Source organism: Watersipora subatra, chromosome 10 (assembly GCF_963576615.1).
Source record: "Watersipora subatra chromosome 10, tzWatSuba1.1, whole genome shotgun sequence".
Classification (NCBI taxonomy): Eukaryota; Metazoa; Bryozoa; class Gymnolaemata; order Cheilostomatida; family Watersiporidae; genus Watersipora; species Watersipora subatra.
In genome coordinates this window covers 1-7,500 of record NC_088717.1, presented here as the reverse complement: position 1 = coordinate 7,500, position 7,500 = coordinate 1, and the positions used below count along the sequence as shown (strand labels likewise).

General features: G+C 62.9%; 1 non-coding gene across 1 annotated transcript; it reads left to right on the top strand.

The window, feature by feature from the left end:
• Positions 1-5,106: 5,106 nt before the first annotated feature.
• On the top strand, positions 5,107-5,259 carry LOC137407418 (5.8S ribosomal RNA). The gene has a single exon (XR_010979955.1). It is a non-coding gene; the product is annotated as a 5.8S ribosomal RNA (ribosomal RNA).
• The last annotated feature ends 2,241 nt before the right edge of the window (positions 5,260-7,500 follow it).

Sequence of the window (7,500 nt, the reverse complement as noted above, 5' to 3'; positions counted from 1 at the left end):
CCTTCTCAGGAGGCGGACTACCGCGCACTACTAGTAGAGGCCGTCTCGCTCGGCTAGCCGAAGGCTGCTCGTCTTGTCGGCCTTCTCAGGAGGCGGACTACCGCGCACTACTAGTAGAGGCCGTCTCGCTCGGCTAGCCGAAGGCTGCCCGTCTTGTCGGCCTTCTCAGGAGGCGGACTACCGCGCACTACTAGTAGAGGCCGTCTCGCTCGGCTAGCCGAAGGCTGCTCGTCTTGTCGGCCTTCTCAGGAGGCGGACTACCGCGCACTACTAGTAGAGGCCGTCTCGCTCGGCTAGCCGAAGGCTGCTCGTCTTGTCGGCCTTCTCAGGAGGCGGACTACCGCGCACTACTAGTAGAGGCCGTCTCGCTCGGCTAGCCGAAGGCTGCTCGTCTTGTCGGCCTTCTCAGGAGGCGGACTACCGCGCACTACTAGTAGAGGCCGTCTCGCTCGGCTAGCCGAAGGCTGCTCGTCTTGTCGGCCTTCTCAGGAGGCGGACTACCGCGCACTACTAGTAGAGGCCGTCTCGCTCGGCTAGCCGAAGGCTGCTCGTCTTGTCGGCCTTCTCAGGAGGCGGACTATCGCGCACTACTAGTAGAGGCCGTCTCGCTCGGCTAGCCGAAGGCTGCTCGTCTTGTCGGCCTTCTCAGGAGGCGGACTACCGCGCACTACTAGTAGAGGCCGTCTCGCTCGGCTAGCCGAAGGCTGCTCGTCTTGTCGGCCTTCTCAGGAGGCGGACTACCGCGCACTACTAGTAGAGGCCGTCTCGCTCGGCTAGCCGAAGGCTGCTCGTCTTGTCGGCCTTCTCAGGAGGCGGACTACCGCGCACTACTAGTAGAGGCCGTCTCGCTCGGCTAGCCGAAGGCTGCTCGTCTTGTCGGCCTTCTCAGGAGGCGGACTACCGCGCACTACTAGTAGAGGCCGTCTCGCTCGGCTAGCCGAAGGCTGCTCGTCTTGTCGGCCTTCTCAGGAGGCGGACTACCGCGCACTACTAGTAGAGGCCGTCTCGCTCGGCTAGCCGAAGGCTGCTCGTCTTGTCGGCCTTCTCAGGAGGCGGACTATCGCGCACTACTAGTAGAGGCCGTCTCGCTCGGCTAGCCGAAGGCTGCTCGTCTTGTCGGCCTTCTCAGGAGGCGGACTACCGCGCACTACTAGTAGAGGCCGTCTCGCTCGGCTAGCCGAAGGCTGCTCGTCTTGTCGGCCTTCTCAGGAGGCGGACTACCGCGCACTACTAGTAGAGGCCGTCTCGCTCGGCTAGCCGAAGGCTGCTCGTCTTGTCGGCCTTCTCAGGAGGCGGACTACCGCGCACTACTAGTAGAGGCCGTCTCGCTCGGCTAGCCGAAGGCTGCTCGTCTTGTCGGCCTTCTCAGGAGGCGGACTACCGCGCACTACTAGTAGAGGCCGTCTCGCTCGGCTAGCCGAAGGCTGCTCGTCTTGTCGGCCTTCTCAGGAGGCGGACTACCGCGCACTACTAGTAGAGGCCGTCTCGCTCGGCTAGCCGAAGGCTGCTCGTCTTGTCGGCCTTCTCAGGAGGCGGACTACCGCGCACTACTAGTAGAGGCCGTCTCGCTCGGCTAGCCGAAGGCTGCTCGTCTTGTCGGCCTTCTCAGGAGGCGGACTACCGCGCACTACTAGTAGAGGCCGTCTCGCTCGGCTAGCCGAAGGCTGCTCGTCTTGTCGGCCTTCTCAGAAGGCGGACTACCGCGCACTACTAGTACCCGCGCGCTCCCGCCTTCGCGGGTCGTTCGATTCCATATCCGAGGGCGCGTACGCGAGTACGCGAGTGGGTACCGCCCTCCGGAACTCGAGCGATAAGGGAGCGCCCCCAACCGTCCGAGATCTTCTCGGACATTTCCTTGGCTGACTAGCGACTGGCCGCTCGACGCGTCGGAGTAGCACCTAGTGCGCCGCGCGCCGAAGCCGTCCGCGAGTGCTCGCGAGGCGAGCGAAGGGTCGGGACAGTCGAAACCGTCGCTCGAGCGGTACGACTGACGAGTCGCGAGGGGCGTCCTCTCCTTCGAGAGACGCTCGCTCGGCGTTGAGGTGATCGCGCGAAAGGTGGTGAACATTAGCGACGATCGAGTCGAACCCGGCGATCGAGGCGCGCGGCCGGGTACCATCGACGACGATCGTCGCGCGACACGCCGACGGCCGTTTTCACGAACGGCGAGACGCGTCGCGACGCGGAGGCCTCGTCGCTAGAGGCGGCGAGCGCCGACAGTCGTCGCGCGCGTCTTACGCACGGGCAGTCGTAAGACGCGAGAGTCGCGCGCGGCTTCGCGGGGAGAGACGAAGCGCGGACGCGTCTGACGCGGACGTGTGCTTCGTACGCTCGCGAGGCGGCGGCGCGCGGCGAGCCTCGAGACACGAACCTAGATTGCCGCGTCCGTCGACCGAGGCGACGGACGCTAGAGGGCGCGAGGGACCGGCAACCCCTCGCGCCCGACGCCGGCGACGTACGCGTCGACCGAGCTCTATCTGGTTGATCCTGCCAGTAATCATATGCTTGTCTCAAAGATTAAGCCATGCATGTCTAAGTACAAGCCGTGTAGACGGCGAGACTGCGGACGGCTCATTAAATCGGTTATGACTCCACTGGGGACAGACTCACCCGTGGATAACGTGCGGTAACTCCGGTGCTAATACATGCGACAAGGCTCCGACTTCGCCTCCGGGCGTGGGAAGGGCGCACTTATTAGGCGAAAACCAGCGGCTCGTCTCCGGACGGGCCTCGGTGGACGACACCCGAGTAATTGCCGCCGATCGCACGGCCTTCGAGCCGGCGACGCCTACACTGAGTTTCTGATCTATCATGCTGACGACGGTTGGTGCTATGCCAACCGTGGCGTTAACGGATAACAGAGAATCTGGGTTCGATTCTGGAGAGGCCGCATGAGAAACGGCGACCACTTCTAAGGAAGGCAGCAGGCACGCAAATTACCCACTTCGGACACCGAGAGGTAGTGACGAACAATACCGATGCGGCGCGCAAACGCGTCGCCGTAATCGGAATGAGTACACTTCAAATCCTTTAACGAGGATCCACTAGAGGGCAAGCCTGGTGCCAGCAGCCGCGGTAATTCCAGCTCTAGCAGCGTATATTTATATTGCTGCGTTTAAAAAGCTCGTAGTTGAAGCGTCAGACGCGGGAGGGCGGACGGCCGTACCGGTCGCTCTCGCCCGACCGAGCCAGGCGCGGAGGGCGCGCGTCGCTTGCACTTCGCCGTGTGAGCGCGCCGCCGCTGCACGTTCACCTTGAAGAAATTGAACCGCTTAGAGGGGGCGAGCAGCTTGAACAGCTCAGCATGGTATGATGGAAAATGGGCTCGTACTCATTTTGTTGGTTAGAGAGTCGGCGAGCCAATGATTAACAGGGACTGCCGGGGGCATTCGTACTCGGACGGGAGAGGTGAAATTCAAGGATCGTCCGAAGACGCCCTACTGCGAAAGCATTTGCCAAGAATGTTTTCATTAATCAAGAACGAAAGTCAGAGGTGCGAAGGCGATCAGATACCGCCGTAGTTCTGACCGTAAACGTTGCCGACTGGCAATTGGGCGCACTTCTACAGAAGTTGCCGCCAGCAGTATTGCCCGGGAAACCAAAGTCATTGGGTTCCGGGGGGAGTATGGTTGCAAAGCTGAAACTTAAAGGAATTGACGGAAGGGCACCACCAGGAGTGGAGCCTGCGGCTTAATTTGACTCAACACGGGAAACCTCACCCGGCCCGAACACTGTTATGACAGACAGGTTGAGAGCTCTTTCTCGATTCAGTGGTTGGTGGTGCATGGCCGTTCTTAGTTCGTGGAGCGATCTGTCTGGTTAATTCCGATAACGAACGAGACTCTTGCCTGCTAAATAGACGGCGCCGACTACGGACGGCGACCGTTCGCTTCTTAGAGGGACAAGCGGCTTTTAGCCGCGTGAAGCGGAGAGCAATAACAGGTCAGTGATGCCCTCAGATGTTCGGGGCCGCACGCGCGCTACACTGTTCGCATCAGCGTGTTTCTCCCGCGCCGGTCGGCGTGGGCAACCCGTTGAACCGCGAACGTGCTAGGGATCGGAGATTGCAATTGTTCTCCGTGAACGAGGAATTCCTTGTACTGGCGAGTCATCAGCTCGCGGGGAATCTGTCCCTGCCCTTTGTACACACCGCCCGTCGCTACTACCGATTGAGTGGTTTAGTGAGGCTCACGGACCGCGCGCGGCACACGGCGCTCTCGGGCGTCGCGTCGCGAGGCGGAAAGTGAGACGAACTTGATCACTTCTAGGAAGTAAAAGTCGTAACAAGGTTTTCGTAGGTGAACCTGCGTAAGGATCATTGTCGATGATCCGGCCGTCGTTCGAGAACGCGTTCGCGAAAGCGACGCGCTCGAGAACGTCGACCGCGAGCCCGAAGAGAAAGGGAATTGACGGTTAGCGTCGAGGCGTCGACTTCGCGGTCGGCGCCGAGGCGGGAATTGACGGTTAGCGTCGCGGCGTCGACTTCGCGGTCGACGTCGAGGCGGGAATTGACGGTTAGCGTCGAGGCGTCGACTTCGCGGTCGGCGCCGAGGCGGGAATTGACGGTTAGCGTCGAGGCGTCGACTTCGCGGTCGGCGCCGAGGCGGGAATTGACGGTTAGCGTCGAGGCGTCGACTTCGCGGTCGGCGCCGAGGCGGGAATTGACGGTTAGCGTCGAGGCGTCGACTTCGCGGTCGGCGCCGAGGCGGGAATTGACGGTTAGCGTCGAGGCGTCGACTTCGCGTTCGACGCCGAGGCGGGAATTGACGGCGCGTCGCGACGTCGACTTCGCGGTCGACGTCGAGGCGGGAATTGACGGTTACGCGAAAGGTACGGGTGCGTAGGACCGGGGTGGTCGGTAAAGTCGCGTCGCGCGTTTCGGCGCGCGCCGCGATTATCGCTCGAAGACCTCGTGCGAGCTAGCCGCCGTCGCACGGCGAGCTCGCGAGAGGCGCCCGTACCGAACTGCGCTCGTTCGTCTCGGTTTGACACACACGAGGACCGAAGCGAGGACCGGGCGAGGACTCGCGCGCGCGGGCGGCGCTGCCTGCCGCCCCGAGCGAGTCGAACGCGAACTGAGAGCGTAGCCCCGACTACGCGAAGCACAACTCTGAGCGGTGGATCACTCGGCTCGCACGTCGATGAAGAGCGCAGCCAGCTGCGTTAGGCAATGTGAACTGCAGGACACATCGATCATCGGCATCTCGAACGCACATTGTGGCCTCGGGTCATCCCGAGGCCGCGCCCGTCTGAGGGTCGTCATTCGCCGACCATCGTCGCTCGAGCGCGCCTTCGTCGGCGCCGCTCGCGACGCCCTGGGACGCTGCCGACCGCGCGTCGGCCTCGTCCTCAAGCGTACTACCGGCGCGCTCGCTCCCGAGGGGAGCGCGCGCCCGGGCCCGGACGACGCGTGACCGCGCGGAGAGAGAGAGAGACGAAGAGGTTTCGGCGTAGCGCGCGCGAACGGCGACGCGCGTCGGGCGCGCGAGGTTTCGTCGAGTCGGTTCTCGACGAGCCCGCGCGGCCGCGACGCGGCGATCGCCGTCGCCTCCGTCGCTCGCGCGGCGACGGAGAGACCGCGCGCTCCCTCTTCGTCCCGCGCGGCTCTCGCGGTCGTCCGAACTCGTCTAGTACGACCTCAGATCGGACGCGACTACCCGCCGAACTTAAGCATATCAGTAAGCGGAGGAAAAGAAACTAACTAGGATTCCCCGAGTAGCGGCGAGCGAAAGGGGAGAAGCCCAGCGCCGAAGCCCGCGACCCCTCGGTCGCCGTGCAATGTGGCGTTTCGGCGGCGACTCGCGACCGTCGCTCCCGGCACGAGTATCTCTGAAAGGGTCTGCCCGAGCGGGTGTCAGCCCTCTACTCGCCGGACGAGCGTCGGACGCCCGTCGTCGTCGCGGAGTCGGGTTGCTTGAGAGTGCAGCCCAAAGCGGGTGGTAAGCTCCATCTAAGGCTAAATACCTAGTGCGAGACCGATAGCGAACAAGTACCGTGAGGGAAAGTTGCAAAGAACTTTGAAAAGAGAGTTCAAGAGTACGTGAAACCGTTCAGAGGCAAACGGACGGAACCGGGCGAGTTCGTCGTCGTCATTCAGCCGAGCGGTCGCTCTCCCTCGGGGGGGCGGTCCGATCGGTGCACTTGGCGGCGGCGAAGCGCGACGACCGCCCGTCGAGTCGTCGGAAGCCCGGCGGCTAGGTGGCGACGCGTTCGCGCGTCGTGTTATAGGCCGACCGAGGCGTTGACCGACTCGACGGGCGAGGAGCGCCTGCGGTGCACTCCCCGCGCGGGAGTGGCTCGAGGCGGCGGGCTCGCGGACGCCGGCGGCGAACTGCTCGCAGTTTGTCGTCGCGCGCGCCGTCTGTCGCGCCGCTCGACGCCACGCGGCACCCGGGGTCCGAGTCGTGTGGTTCCCGGCACTCCGTCCGACCCGTCTTGAAACACGGACCAAGGAGTTGAGCGCGCGCGCGAGTCGATGGGCTCACGCGCGAACCCCAGCGGCGCAGCTAAGGCAAAACGGGCGCGATCCGGCACTGGCGTGTCGGCGCAACGCCGGCCCGCGGGCGACTCGACGCGAGTGCCCGCGGCGCGAGAGCGCGCGCGCTCAGACCCGAAAGGTGGTGAACTATGCTTGAGCAGGGCGAAGCCAGAGGAAACTCTGGTGGAGGCTCGCAGCGATCCTGACGTGCAAATCGGTCGTCAAACTTGAGCATAGGGGCGAAAGACTAATCGAACCGCCTAGTAGCTGGTTCCCTTCGAAGTTTCCCTCAGGATAGCTGGCACTCGAGATAAATGGTTTTATCCGGTAAAGCGAATGATTAGAGGCATTGGGGACGAAACGTCCTCAACCTATTCTCAAACTTTAAATGGGTAAGAAGCGCGGCCCTTCCCGAGCGGGGTCGCGCGAGCTTAGCGCGAACAGAGAGTGCCCAGTGGGCCGTTTTTGGTAAGCAGAACTGGCGCTGTGGGATGAACCAAACGCCCGGTTAAGGCGCCCGACGCGCGCTCATGAGAGACCACAAAAGGTGTTGGTTGATATAGACAGCAGGACGGTGGCCATGGAAGTCGGAATCCGCTAAGGAGTGTGTAACAACTCACCTGCCGAATCAACTAGCCCTGAAAATGGATGGCGCTGGAGCGCGCGGCCTATACCGGGCCGTCGGGGCAACGCGTGCGAAATGCCAGGCCCCGACGAGTAGGAGGGCGTGTCGGTGGCGTCGAAGCGTAGTGCGCGAGCACGCGTGGAGCCGCCTTCAGTGCAGATCTTGGTGGTAGTAGCAAGTATACAAATGAGAACTTTGTAGACCGAAGTGGAGAAGGGTTCCATGTGAACAGCAGTTGGACATGGGTCAGTCGGCCCTAAGAGATCGGAGAGTTCCGTTCTGAACGGGGGGAGACGCGTCGCGTGCCCGCGCGATCGTCCGAGCACGCGCGAGAGAGAGAGCGACGCGCGGCACGCGCTCGCGCGCGGTCGACCCCCGATGCGATCGAAAGGGAATC